The 15,000-nt window shown below is 48.4% G+C and overlaps 1 protein-coding gene across 1 annotated transcript in view; it reads right to left on the bottom strand.

Annotated features, from left to right (window-relative positions):
* The window catches only part of SYNDIG1L (synapse differentiation inducing 1 like), a 26,984-nt gene extending 25,754 nt beyond the window's left edge, over positions 1–1,230 (bottom strand). The window contains exon 1 of the mRNA XM_007521725.3: positions 1,092–1,230. The gene's annotated coding sequence lies outside the window, so the exon portion shown is untranslated. The remainder of the gene's footprint in view (positions 1–1,091) is intronic.
* Between the last annotated feature and the right edge of the window lie 13,770 nt (positions 1,231–15,000).

The following is a 15,000-nucleotide window of genomic DNA, read 5'->3' as shown; positions in this document are numbered from 1 at the left end:
TTACTCATGTGAGAGGAAGAGAGAGTTTCACATGAGACAGAGATAGAGGTGAGCCAGAGCACTACTCTAGTATATGCAGAGCCAGGGATCAAACCAGGAACGTCAGACATGGAAGTCCAAAAATTCTACCGATTCAACTGTTTTCTCCATCTCTCTGGTACTGGTTTAAAGTCAGTAAATGCCAGCACCCAACCAGGCACTCCTGATCTAGAGATCTTCCTACCAGTGGGAGCAAGAAAAATTGTGCTGGGTTGAGGGGATGGGGAGACGGCAATAGTCAGCTACCGAGATAGACTGATGTTCCTCTACGCAGTTTAATTTTAATCACTACATCCTGCCACTTAAGAGAACTCTGCTCTGAAGAAGTAGAAGCACTTTGCAGGCCTGAATGAGCTCATTCAGCACGCTTGTGCCAGAAAGAGAGAGGACTCCAAATGGAGGCTCGGTCTAGGGTCACCCGTATCCAGAAAATAAGATTGGCCTGGCCCCTCTCTTGGCCCTCATGCACCAAGCAGTGGAATGCAAAGCCGGTCTCCTTCCATGAGAGTTAAGAAAGCCCCAGGGGAAACAAACAAACCAACAAACAAACCAAAAACAGGTATCTTCTGGTGCCTTAATCAGTCCTAAAGGGCCTGGCTTATCCTTTAGTCCAAGAACCATTTCCAAGGCAAAGAAATCTCAGAACAAGGGGAGCCACTGTCACTCTGAAAAGCAGGCTTGGTGGGGAGCTGAGAGAGGGTTAGTGATGCCGGCTTCGATTTCCCTGGTGTTGCAGAGCTCTGGCAGGAACTGGGGTACCTGGGAGTCCGAGAGACTCTTGTCTGCGTCCCTTGCAACCGGTGGGTAAGATCTCAGAACGGTCTGAGGTCAGGGTCAAAGCCTGGTGGGGTGGGGGTCTCTCTCCGGACCCTGGTGGATGAGAGCTGGGGGTGGACTTGGAGCGATCTCTGGCAAAGGGCAAGGTGCAGCCAGCAGGGAAGCCCCAGCCCCCTCCTGGAGGGGGATTGCGACGCTCCCCCGGGCCCCCACAGCTGCACCCGGGTTCTGCACGGGGCTCCGAGCTCCCGCCGCGCCCCCGGACGGCGCCTTACCTGTCCCGCCGAGCAGGGTCCCTCCTTCTCTGCGGGGCCGAGCCGGGCGCCGGCCGCTGGGGACCTGCTGCAGGGCAGCTCTCCCCCCGGCTCGGGTCCCCGCTCCGCCGCCGCCGCTTCAGCACCGCGGACAGCTCCCGCGCGCAGCCCGCCACCGCCGCCCGCCCCGCCCCGCGCGGTCCCGGGAGCCCCGGGAGCCCCCGGAGCCCCGCATCCCGGCCCCGCGCCGCCGCAGCGCAGCCCTCGGCCCGGCCCTCGGCAGCTCCGCGCCGATTTGGGAGACGGCGAGGACCCCCCCCTCCCCGCCCGCCGTTGCCGCCCGCTCGCCTCCGTGCTCGCTCCGCGCTCCGGAACCAGCCCCCCGGGCGCTCCGGACCGACCCAGCTCCTGGGCGGGGCGGGGCGCGGGGAGCTCGGGGAGGCGGCGGGGCGAGGCGCGCTGCTGGGTCGGGCTTCTCCCGCTCCCCGGAGCCCCCTTCCCAGCCCTCCTCTCCTCCCCTATTCCCGCGCTCCCTCAGAATGGGTGGGAGGCCCTCTGGCTTCTGGAAGCATTTTGGAACCCCTGGGCTTCTCAGCCCTGGATCTGCCCTAGAAAGAAAAATAAGAGCCACCCTACCACCAAATAATTTTTTTTAAGCGTCTATTGAGAGTCTACTACCTGCCAGACATCATGCCCGGTTTTGAGATTTCAGTCAACATAATCTCCTAAAACACTCTGAACTCCATGAGGCAATAGATTCATTCATGTATTTGATTAATCTGTTTATGTATCATTTTCATTTGCACATGAAGGTGCAGGCTTGCCAAGATTCGATCTCTCGACGTGGAGATCAGGTTGCTGTGTGCTTTTTGAAGACTGCGGGTCTCAGCTTTGGTCCCAGTGTTGCACTTACTGCAAAACCATGAGCAAGTTACTTAACTTCTCCAAGCCTCTGGTTTTTCCTAGCAGAGTGGGGGCGCTGTACACCTCACAGGGATCATAGCGGGACAAAGTGAGGTGCCATGGGTGACATACTGGCCCCAAAGAGGCCCTCAGGGGGGTGAGTCTCAGTCCTCCCAGAGGGAGGATAGAGATGGCAGTCGTGGGTAGCAGTTATTTCCCCCCACTGGACTTTATTGCCCTTCACTGAAGTTTCCTTCTTTTATTTCAGCATAGGATGTGCCCATCTTCATGGTTATAAATGAACAGAGCTATTTTCAAGGACATGCCTGCCCCCCAATTCCAGGCTCTGAATCTCAATTCCAGTATCAGGAGCTTGGGAGAGAAGAGATTATTCTCGTTTTCTTTTTGAATATGGTGTCTCCTTGTATTTTTAAAATATTTTTTTCATTTATTTTAATGAGAGAGATACAGAGATAAAGATACAGAAAGAGATATAGAGAGACCAGAACATTATTCAGCTCTGGCTCATAGTGGCACCTGGATTTGAACAAGGGACCTCAGAGCATCAGGCATGAAAGTCTTTTGCATAACCATTATGTTATCTCCCCAACCCCACTGTCATTTGCTAAAGGTAAATACAAACCTACAGTGGCCCAGGAGCTGGCTCAGTAGATGGAGCACAGTTCTCTCAAACATGAGGTCCTGGACTCAACCCCTGGCATTGCATGTGCCAGAGTAATGCTTTGGTTCGCTCTCTCATAAATAAGTAAGTCTTTACATGTGTATATAAGAACCTGCAAAAACAAACAAACAGAAACCCAAAAGCAGTTGAAGCTGAAGCTGTATTGGAAGGAGTCTGAGAATCAGGTCCTGGCAATGGGAGACCCCTTCCCCAGCCCAAGATACCATATCACCTGAATGGTGGGTCGAGGGACCCCTCTCACATGACTTGGGGCATCTGGAACCACTCTGCTGCATTCACATCAAGTGTGGGGAGGAGCACCTCCCTCTATTTAACTGGGCAGAGAACTCACTAAGCCAAGTAATCTGCTTCCAGGCTGGTACTGAAGTTTAGCCTGCTTTAATAGACTTCTGGTTGGCCTGCCACTGCCTGGTCAGTGTAAGGCTTGGTGGCTTAGTGAATAAAGCACTGGATTCCTGAGCATGAGTTCCCAAGTTTGATTCCCGGTGTTTCATGTGTCAATGTGATGCTCTGGTCTCTCTCTCTCTCTTTCCCATAAATAAAGGAATAACTTGAGAGGGAAGAGGGAGATAGGAGTGAGAGAGTGGAAGGGGCTGGGTGGTGGCACATCTACCAGAGTACAGATGTTACAGTGCACAAGAACTGGGTTCGAGCTTCTGGTCCCCAACTGCAGGGAGGATGCTTCACAACTGGTGAATTAATGCTGCCAATGTCTCTCCCTTCTCTCTCAATCTCACTATATATCTAAAATTGATTGATTGATTAAATTAAGACGCTAAAAAGAAGACTCTCGGGTGATCTGCGAGGTGGCACAGTGAATAAAGCATTGGACTCTCAAGCATGAGGTCTGAGTTTGATCCCCAACAGCACATGTACCCAAGTGATACCTGGTTCTTTCTCTCTCTCCAACTACCTTTCTAATTAATTAATAAATAAAATCTTAAATAAAAAAAGAAAAAGAAAGTGAGCAAATTTTTTTAATTAATTAATTTATTTATTTATTTTTAATTGGGGAATTAATGTTTTCCATTCAACAGTAAGTACAATGGTTTGTACATGCATAACATTCTCCAGTTTCCTATATAACAATACAACCCCCACTAGGTCCTCTGAATCCTTCCTGGACCTGTATTCTCCCCACCCACCCACCCCAGAGTCTTTTACTTTGGTGCAATATGCCAATTCCATTTCAGGTTCTACTTGTGTTTTCTTTTCTGATCTTGTTTTTCAACTTCTGCCTGAGAGTGAGATCATCCCATATTCATCCTTCTGTTTCTGACTTATTTCACTTAACATGAATTTTTCAAGGTCCATCCAAGATCGGCTGAAAACGGTGAAGTCACCATTTTTTACAGCTAAGTAGTATTCCATTGTGTATATATACCACAACTTGCTCAGCCACCCATCTGTTGTTGGACACCTGGGTTGCTTCCAGGTTTTGGCTATTACAAATTGTGCTGCCAAGAACATATGTGTACACAGATCTTTTTGGATGGATGTGTTGGGTTCCTTAGGATCTATCCCCAGGAGAGGAATTGCAGGGTCATAGGGTAGGTCCATGTCTAGCCTTCTGAGAGTTCTCCAGACTGTTCTCCACAGAGGTTGGACCAATTGACATTCCCACCAGCAGTGTAGGAGGGTTCCTTTGACCCCACACCCTCTCCAGCATTTGCTGCTGTTATCTTTTCTGATGTGTGACATTCGAACGTGAGCAAAATTTTAAAAAAGACTATTGTACTACTCTTCTGGGTTGTTCGTTTTTATTTTGATAGAGACAGGCAGAGAGAGACAGACCATAGCATCAAAGATTCCTTCTATGTGGTGGGTACTGGTCTCGAACTCAGGCCATAGGGAAAAAAAAAAAAAAAAGGCAGCACACCATCCAAGTGAGCTATTTCACCAGCCCAAGACTACTCTCCTGAGACTGCATCAACATCTGTAGAAGTTCCCCAGAGAACATACACAGAGGCACACTCCCCTGCACCTTTGCTCCCCCCTGGTCTCCTTTTCACAGGGGCTTGTGGCCTCCTGCTCAGCTCTGGCCTCCCCCCTGCTTCCCCCTTCTCTGCCCTGGCTTTTCTCCATGCCTGGGCTGCATACCGAATTACTAATCAAAGGGATAATAAAGAGCTAGGGAAGCAAAAGCCGCATATAAATTCCAAATACTAAGGTTGATAATTGTATGCTGTTGCCTGAAGGGGAAACTTGAAAAAAGAGGCTGACTGGTGCTGTGTGGTGGGCCCCGGCTTGGGTGCTAAGAGACCCAGCTCTCGTCTCACATTTGACATAAACTGGCTGTGTGACCTTAGGCCATCTCCTAATTTCCCTGAGCCTTTACTTCCTTAGCACTCTAAGCCTGAGCAGCTTTGAAGAAACCGTGAGGCCCAGCAGCACCGTGTGGAACTCATGACAGAAAATGGGGGACTAACGCAGCAGGCAGAGTATCTTCCAGGGAAAATGCCTGTCACCCCTCAGAAGCCATAGGGGGTGACTCAGAAACTGAAGAGCATTCTATTGTCTTTCTTTTTTTTAAAAAAATTGTTTTATTATCTTTATTTATTTATTGGATAGAGACCGTGAGAAATCGAGAGGGAAGGGAGGAAATAGCGAGGAAGAGCGGCAGAGAGGCACCTGCAGCCCTGCGTCACCACTTGCAAAGCCTTCCCCCGCGGGTGGGGACCGGGGGCTGGAACCTGGGTCCTTGTGCATTGTAACATGTGCGCTCAACCAGGTGCGTCACCACCCAGCCCCCCCCACCCCCCACCCCCCGCCAACATTCCATTTTCTATCCCTTTCTAGCTTCCCTTCCTTCTTTGCTTCATTAAGCATTTCCTGCTTTGTAATTAAAGTCAGCCTCCCACTCCAAACTCTGAATATACAAAGTATTAGGCATAAAACTTTATGGTTCTTAGAGGAGCTTTGATAAACAGTGATGAGTTCGATAAGTATGTTAACTATTCTAGAAATTTTCCAACACATCTAGATCAAACACTGTCCTGGGGTAAACAAGAAGTGCTTGGGGAAAATCTGAAGAGGCTTCCTGAAGGAGGAGCCATTTGGAACTGAGCATTATTAAAGCACAAGACCTTCACAGGTCAGGCAAGGAGGTGATGCAGTTCTGGGTAGAATGCTGAGGAGTGATGAGGAGATGAGCTTAGAAGACTAGTGAGGAAGCTATTGTAGCAGTCTAGGAAAGAGATGGTGAAATTCTGAATAATGCAGAGTTGGTAGGATATGGGGATAGGGGAGAGATCTGAGGAACTTTTGGAGGAAGACAGAGAAGAGAAAAGAGGGAGAAGGTGTTAAGGATCCTGTTGGAGACCCTTCCCCGCTTGGGAGACGTTGACTTTCCCTATCAGAAGTCTGATCACCCTGGGTCACACTGCTGGGCGCTACAGACTCCTGGATTTCCATATTTTTTAAAAGAATTTATTTATTTATTCAGGAGAAAGATAGGAGAGAGAGAAAGGATCAGACATCACTCTGGTACATGTGCTGCCAGGGATTGAACTCTGGACCTCATGGCTGAGAATCCAGTGCTTTGTCCACTGCGCCACCTCCCAGACCACGCTTTCCAGATTTTAAGTTTTAATAAACATTTATTTACTTATATGTTCTTTTTATGATTTTTTCTTGCCTCCAGGGTTATTGCTGGGGCTTGTTGCCTGCACCACGAATCCACTGCTCCTGGTGACTATTTTTTCCATGTTGTTGCTCTTGTTGTTTTATCGTTGTGGTTATTATTACTGTTGTTGTTGGATAGGATAGAGAGAAAAGGACAGAGGAGGGGAAGACAGAAAAGGGGAGAGAAAGACAGACACCTGCAAACCAGCTTCACCACCTGTGAAGCAACCCCCCTGCAGGCGGGGAGCTGGGGGCTTGAACCGGGATCCTTATGCCGGTCCTTGCGCTGCGCACCGTGTGTGCTTAACCCGCTATGCTACCACCCGGCCCCCTCATACGTTCTTTTTTAAAAATGTATTTATTTATTTATTATTGGATAGAGGCAGAGAGAAATTGAGGGGAGGAGGAGACAGAGATGGAGAGAGACAGAGAAACACCTGCAGCCCTGCTTCACCACTTGTGAAGCTTCCCCCTGCAGGTGGGGACCAGGGGCTTGAATTTGAGTCCTTGTGCACTGTAGCGTGTGCACTTAACCAGGTGCGCCACCGCCTGGCCCCTAGATTTTTACATTGTCTCTTTCCACTCTATTCTCCTTCAGTTCTTGAAATTTTTAGAAATTTGAACTAGGGAGATAGCATAATGATTATGTCAAGGCCTTTCATGCCTAAGGACCTGCTGTCCCATGTTCAGCCCCTAGCATCATCATAAGCCAGAGCTGGACATTGATTTAGTCAAAATAAGTTAGTAATTGAAGGGACATATGCGCCCATGTTCACAGCTGTGTTATTCACAACAGCCAAAGAGTGGAAGCAGCCTAAACGCCCATCATCAGATGACGGGCTAAAGAAGTTATGAGATATATATTACCCTGCAATCAAAATGTGATATTGTGTCCTTTGGGACAAAATGGATGGAATTGAAGGTGACTATAGCTACCACAGTTCTCATAAGTTTTACAGTGTGCTTGTTTCTGTTTTGTTTGGATTTTTTGGGGCAAGTTCATATCAATAAGAACTCTAAATTTCACATATGAGTTAAACCATCTGGTAGTGGCCTTTCCTCTCTAATTATTTTGCTAAGCACAGTCACCTTCAATTCCATCTATTTCATCAGCACCAAGTCGGGGGAGATCTGCTCCCCTTGCCGGCTCTGTATGCCACACACTGAAAGAGGCCTCCCCAGAAGTGAGTTCAGGGCCTCAGAGGCAGGCTCATAGTCCCAGCCACAAAGTCCTGGGTAATAGGGTGGGGGCACGGGATGGAGACAGGTTGGCACAATGCAGGGGTGAGTAGCACTCTGGGTCATCTGACAAAGTTTGCTCCCTAGAACATGACTCTGGGATGTCGTGACTCAGAGGAAGTGTTCATCTGGGCAACTCTGGACCCTAGGCGGAACCTTGGAGAGTCTTTATGCCTCTGAGTCAGAGCATTTAGCTCGAGGCAGGCTCCCCTATAATGGGGTCCTATAGTCTGTTTCTCTTCCTCCTCTTCTTCCTCTTCTTTCTTTTCTGCCTCCTCATTCTTCTCCTCTTCTTAGGTACACAGAAAGAGCAAGGGTAGATAGCATAATGGTTATGCAAAGAGACTGTCATGCCTGAGGCTCCAAAGTTCCCAGGTTCAATCCCTAGCACCACCATAAACCAGAGCTGAGAAGTGTGCTCTGGTTAAAAAAAAAAAAAAAAAAAAAAAAGCTATCACAGAAAGTGAAAGAGAGAGACCACAGCACTAAAGCTTCCTTCAATGGGGTGGGGGCTGGTTTTGAACCTGGGTGGCGCACATGGCAGAGCAGCACACTATCTAAGTGAATTCTTTCACCAGCCCTGCTTCTTTTCCTCGTTTCTTTTTCTTTTACCAGAGCACTGCACAACTCTGTTTTATGGTGGTGCTGGGGATTGAACCTGGGACCTTGGAGCCTCAAGCATGGAAATCTTTTTTTGCATAACCATTATGCCATCTCCCTGCTCCCGGCCCAGTTTCTTCATCTTCTCTGGAGGACTCTGAGAGACCATGACCACTGCTGCCCCTCCACAGGAGAGTGCAAATCTGAAAATGAGGCAACTTCTCTAGCAACAAACACCTCATTCACTTGAAGGGGAAAACAGTGAGGAGAATTCTCAGCACAGGCTCTGCCCGACTCCTCAACTCTGCCTGGCCCTGATCTGAGTCCTGTTAGCGCACAGGGGCCTCAGGTCTCAGATGAGGCCGATCAGAAACTTTCAATTTGGGGGAAAAGGTCAGAGGTCAACACTGAGCCTGAGAGAAGGAAAATGAAGCTGATAGGTGAGCTGGCCTGTCACATGGCCAGCCAAGTGAGCCGTGCAAGAGGCAGGGAGAGTTCTTGTCACTAACTGGAACCAAGACAATGCAGAATGGGTCCCAAAGGATCCTCTGAGGTGCTATAATCCAAGACCTGGGCCAGTTTTCACCCCGATCTCTCTTTTTCTCTGTAGGATAGTTATGTTTCTTCTTCTGGAGGTTTGAAAACATTTTCCTCCTGTCTCCCTGTTGCATATGGCGGAAGTGGGGACAACAGAAATAATCCTTCATTCCCGTCCAGTCACAGTCTGGGAAGTCCGAGCTGGGAGGCAAAAGAGCTATATCGATGGGGCCCAGGTGGTGGTGCACCTGGTAGAGTACATGCACTGCCATGCACAAGGACCCCTGTCAAGCCCCTGGTCCCCCCCTGCATGGGGAAAGCTTCATGAGTGGTGGAGCTCTGCTGCAGATATCTCTCACTCTCTATTTCCTCCTTGTCTCTACCCAAAAGTAAATTATTTATTTTTTTTAAAAAGCTACCGATGAGTGGTTGGGGAGATGGTGCAGTGGATAAAGCAGTGGGCTCTCAAGCAAGAGGTCCTGAGTTCAATCCCTGGCAGCACATGTACCAGAGTGATGTCTGGTTCTTTCTCTCTCCTCCTATCTTTCTCATTGATAAATAAATAAAAATCTTAAAAAAAAAAAAAAAAAAAAAAAACCCAAGCTACTGATGCTAGGAAACCTTCCTGGAGAAGCTAAAGTACTCTTCGTATTCTTCAGTGCAAGATAAATAAAGAGAAATCTGTTCCAGGTGCTGTGTCAAATGTCTTGATCTTTTCATTCTGAAAACAATTCCATTAGGGTGTTTTTAATCAGACTCAGAGAAAGAAGTGTACCAGATTCACACACACGGCAAATGACAGGCAAGGTTGGGAGCCAGGGCTGGGGAATTTACTGGGGCAAGTAACAAGAGCAAGCTCAGAATGAAAACTGAGCATCTTTGGAGGACATGCCCCCTCATGTGGGGTTACTAGACCAGCCCAGGGACCCAGCTTCTTCTTCTTCTAGCGTTTGCCCTTCTTCCGTAGCCAGTCAACAGCATGAGGTTGAGCCTGATGTCAAGTTTCGAGACCTCCTTTGAATCTGGAGAGGTGGCAGTCGTTGACTATGTGGGTCATAGTCTGTCTGGAGCCGCAGGGGCAGTTCGGGTCGTCTCTGGCTCCCCAGCGATGGAACATCGCGGCGCACCGGCCATGGCCTGTTCGTTAGCGATTGAGGAGGGCCCGATCATCACGTGCTAGGTCAAAGCCGGGTTGACGCTCGCAGGGGTCTGTGATGAGGTTACGTCAGGAGGCTGTATTTGCCAAGCAAAATGATTTAGGATTTTCATGTGTTTTCTTTTGTTTATTTCTCTTTTATTTCCCCCTTAATTCTTTTCTTTCTTTCTTTCTTTCTTTCTTTCTTTCTTTCTTTCTTTCTTTCTTTCTTTCTGATAAAAAGAGACAGAACCAGAGCATACCTCTCGCACATGCAATGCTGGGGATCAAACTCAGAACCCCATGCTGAAGAGTCCAGTGCTTTATTCACTGCACCAACTCCCAGGCTTTGATGCTCCTTTTAAATATCCAGACCTGACTCAGCTGAACTAAAAGGACTCATAGGTGATTGAAGGACAGAATATCAGTCTGGAGGCTAGTGGGATATAGCAGTGGAGAGGAAAGTGACAAATTCCAGGGAGAAAGTGGAGCACTCAGGTGCTGTCTTCCTCTTGTCAGAACATTTACTCCCAAGTGCTCTTTTCTTTTGCTTTGGACGAGGTGTGTGTGTGTGTGTGTGTGTGTGTGTGTGTGTGTGTGTGTGTGTGTGAGAGAGAGAGAGAGAGAGAGAGAGAGAGAGAATCAGTCCCCAGAAGCCAAAGTACTGGGTCAGCAGAATAGCTTGCTTGAAGTAGTGTACTGACTTGTCAAGCACACAGTGCAGGTTTGAGTCCAGCCCTCACTGCATTGAAAGAAACTTCTGTGCTGTAGTTTCTTTCACACTGATCTGTCTCTCTCTCCATCTGTTTCTTTGTCTCTGTCAAATGAAGGGAGGAAGGAAGGAAAAAAGGAAGGAAGAAAAAGTCAACCTAGTTTGAGCTATCAGTCTCTTGATTCCTACCCATACCCCACCCTCAGGGTCATAGCAGCATTTGGGGTACCCACATAAGGACCCATCTCACACCCAACACACATTGGCTCCACTGAAGCCATGTCCCACTCCTCCCCCATCCATGTCCTGGTGTACAATCCTTTCTGGCTCCCAAACCTAATTTTCTATCATAGTCCTTGTCCCTAACTACACCATGATGTCAGGGCATCCATGAAAATGTCAACAATGAGAGTAGTCAGGCTAGGAAGGTCGTGCAGGGAATAGGGCACTGAAGTTGGAAGTATAAAGTCCTGAGTTTGATTCCCTAGTATTCCATGTGCCAGAATGAAACTCCCCCTCTCTATCTTGTGTCAATAAATAAATTAAAACTTTGTAAAGACAACAAGGGTAGTAAACATACATTATGCCAGCATGGGCACTGGAGAGTTGGTGAGAGAGAAGTACAGTAAAGTTAGATGGACCAAAGGAAGTTTTTTAAACTATCTCCCTGGCTCCTTCACTATATCTTGCATCACTTGAGTTTATCCTCGGTTCTTTCTTCCAATAAATTTTAACACACACACACACACTAAAATAAGTTTTTAAAAAAATATTTATTTACTCCTTTTTGTTGCCCTTGTTTTTTTATTGTTGTTGTTACTGATGTCATTGTCGTCGGATAGGACAGAGAGAAATGGAGAGAGGAGGAGAAGACAGAGAGGGGGAGAGAAATACAACTGCAGACCTGGTTCACTGCCTGTGAAGGGACTCCCCTGCAGGTGGGGAGCCGGGGGCCCGAACCAGGATCCTTACGCTGGTCCTTGCTCTGGTCCTTGCGTTTGTGCCACCTGAGCTTAACCCACTGCGCTACAGCCCAACTCCCCAGTAAAATAAGTTTTAAAAACTTTATGACAGAGTGGGGGAGATAGCTTAATGGTTATGCAAAGACTTTCATGCCATAGACTCCAAGGTCCCAGGTTCAGTCCCCTGCACCAACATAAGCCAAAGCTGAGCAGTGCTCTGGGGAAAAAATATTGTGACATCACAAGAAAATTATTATATATGTTGTAATATAAAGAATCAAAAACAGGTTGTACCATTCTACATGTAATATAGCCACAAATATGCACAAAAGCTCAGGGAAGAGGCCAGAAAGAAATGTATTCAGAGTGAGTTCTGGGTGGAGGCAACACTGTTTCCAAAAAAATGTTCCTCTTTATTATTTATTTTCCCTAAATTCTCTGCATTATGCATGCATTCCTTTAAATTATGAAAAAAACTTCGATAAAAATTAAAATTTATGGGTGGGTGGGGATAGCATAATGGTTATGCAAAGAGACTTTCATGCCTGAGGCTTCTAAGTCCCAGGTTCCATCCCCGGCACCACCATTAGCCAGAGCTGAGTAATGCTCTGGTAACAAATAAATGAGTAAATAAATAAGTAAATATTTATGGCCTGGACTACTGACACGTGGGGGGCTCTTTGAAAACGACCCTCAACCTCATTACTCCCAGCAGGACTCATGGCGGGGCTGGGGGCTGGTCTCCAGTGCAGCGGTCAAGGTGGGGAACCATAGTAAACGAGGTCACGTTTATGAAGGGTTGTGTCCTCCTTAAGCTGGGGGACTGAAGCCCGAGAGATGCTCACAGAATAAAAAAAAAAATTTTTTTTTAAAGTAATAAAAAATAAAGAAAGGCAAAGGGCAAAACAGCAGGGAGGATGCAGAGAGCTGAGAGCATAAAGGAAGGAGAGAGCGAGGAGGGAGGAAAGACAGTTTAGGAAAGGGAAGGGAGGGTGGCGAGAAAAGAAATCTGGAGGCTCCGGAAAGAGGAGACTGAAAAGCAGAAGAAAGGGAACACACACAGCAGCCTAATGAGAGAGCTGATCCTCTCCACCCACCCAGTTTCCAGCTGCCAAGCTGCAGTGAGCTGCCATTTTCTGCAGTGCTTTGGGGCTTCCTCTAGGGGGGGGCCTCTCCCTGGGCCTGCAACTGAAATCTCTCTCCAGCTGCCTGGCCTCAAGACTCCAACTGGGTAGCTCTCGGGACTGCAGCAACACAGTTTGCCAGGGAGAATAGGCCTGTCCCTGCTGCCAGGCCAAGCAGCCTGTGCGGGAGCTTGGGCACCAGTGACAGGCTAATACCGTGCCTGGCTGTCCCAGAGCACAGCCTGCAACCCAAGACCGGTGCCCACTCCAGTCAGGGAGCTAAAGGAGAGCAGTGAGCAGAATCTACCTGAGGGAAAAAAATGAGAGAGAGGAGAGGAGAGGAGAGGAGGGGAGGGGAGGGGAGGGGAGGGGAGGGGAGGGGAGGGGAGGGGAGGGGAGGGGAGGAGAGGAGAGAAGGAGAGGGGAGGGGAGGGGAGGAGAGGGGAGAGGAAAGAGGGGAGAGGAGAGAGAGAGAGAAGGGGAGGGGAGGGGAGAGGAGAGAGAGAAAGGGAGGGGATGGGAGGGGAAGGAAGAGGGGGGAGAGGAGAGGAGAGGAGAGGAGAGAAGGAGAGGGAAGGGGAGGGGAGGGGAGGGGAGAGGAAAGAGGGGAGAGGAGAGAGAGAGAAGGGGAGGGGAGGGGAGAGGAGAGAGAGAGAAAGGGAGGGGAGGGGAGAGGAGAAGAGAGGAGAGGAAAGGAGAGGAGAGGAGAGGAGAGGAGAGGAGAGGATGAGAAGAGAGAAAGAGACAGGAGAGAGAGATTGGGTGTTGGCATAGCTGGTTGAGTGCACATTTACAATGCTCGAAGACCTGGGTTCGAGTCCCCAATCCCCACTTGCCGGGGGGGGGGGGGGGGGGCTTTCAAAGTGGTGAAGCAGTGCTGCAGGTCTCTCTCTCTGCGTCTCTCTCTCTCCTCTCAAGTTCTGGTGGTCTCTATCCAATAAATAAATAAAGTTAATTAAAAAATTAAAGAGATGAGAGAGAGAGAACTGGCCAGATCTGATGGCTGGCTGAAGGGGAGGCTTCCCCACCCAGGAGGGTGATATTCAGTGTTTGCAAAGTATCTGTGTGAATCTAACTATCCTGCTTCTCCCATTACACATGTTCTTGATGCTGGTGACCCTGAAATAGGTAGAAAGGCAGCTGCTTAGGGAAGCCATACCCCCCCCCATCCCCCCACACACCCTTATCTACAGGACCATTGAATTATGTGCTGGTGCCAACACCAAAGCTTCTCAAGAGGGCTAGGGAGACAGCATAATGGTTATGCACATAGCAAGTCCCAGGTTCAATCCCCAGCACCTCCATGAACTGGACCAGCAGTGCTCTGGTCTCTCTAGCAAAATATGCCAGCTGGTTGAGACACTGTCTTCAGGATGAGCAGTGGAATTTCACCAAGTCTGGATGTGACTTCACCTGTAGGGAAGACCACCTCACTGGGCACCCTTGTCCCCCTCCTCAAGGACCTCTTGATAATCCAAGCACAAACAGCAGAGGAAACCCATGTCTTCAGTCTCCTCCGTTTTGTTGGAGTGGCTGGCTTTTCAGGAGTCCATTGGCAATTTCCAGCCTGCTTCCCACAAGGGCTTTGGTCTCTGTTTAGTTACCAGGTTGCCAAACAGGTAAGGCTGGGAGAACCCAGTAACTCAGCAGCACACGCCACTCAGAGGAAGTAGCCCAGAGTATTTGCAGATTAGAGAGGCAAGGAAAGTTGATGGAAACAGACATTCAAAGTACCTGGCAGGCTTTTAATACTGTTAGAGGAGAAGAGCCTGGAACCAGCTGGAGGAAAAAGATAAGAAACACATTTAATTCCACTGCCCAGACCACCACTGTCCTCCACACACACCTACTCCTGTACCTTGTGTTTTAGTGTTAGAAAACAATGGCTGCATTGAAAATATTTTTTTATTTATATTAGTGAGGGGGGAGCATTGCTGGGGCCAGGCAGTGGCTCACCTGGTTAAACACACACACTACAGTGTGCAGGGACCTGGGTTCAAGCCTCTGATCCCCACCTGCAGGGGAAAAGCTTCATAAGTGGTGAAGCAGGGCTGCAGGTGTTTTTCTGTCTCCCTCCCTCTCTCTCTCTCTCTCTCTCCTCCTACCCTCTCAATCTGTCTCTATCTCTATCCAATAATAATAAACAAAAAATTTAAAAGTGACTTAAATTAAAAGAGAGAGAGAGGAGTACTGCTCAGCTCTGGCTTATGGTGGTGCAGGGATTTGAACCTGTGTTTTCAGAGCCTTATCATCGAACATCAGTCCACCATCCCCCATCTCCTCCTCCTTCTCATATTTATTTATTTGTTTGTTTATATAATAGAGAACCAGAGCAACACTCTGACATGTAATGCCAGGGATTGAACTCAGGACCTCATTTTTGAGAGTTCA

This window comes from Erinaceus europaeus, chromosome 16 (assembly GCF_950295315.1).
Source record: "Erinaceus europaeus chromosome 16, mEriEur2.1, whole genome shotgun sequence".
Lineage (NCBI taxonomy): Eukaryota > Metazoa > Chordata > Mammalia > Eulipotyphla > Erinaceidae > Erinaceus > Erinaceus europaeus.
The sequence above is the reverse complement of the archived record's forward strand: the minus strand, read 5'-3'. Positions and strand labels throughout refer to the sequence as shown.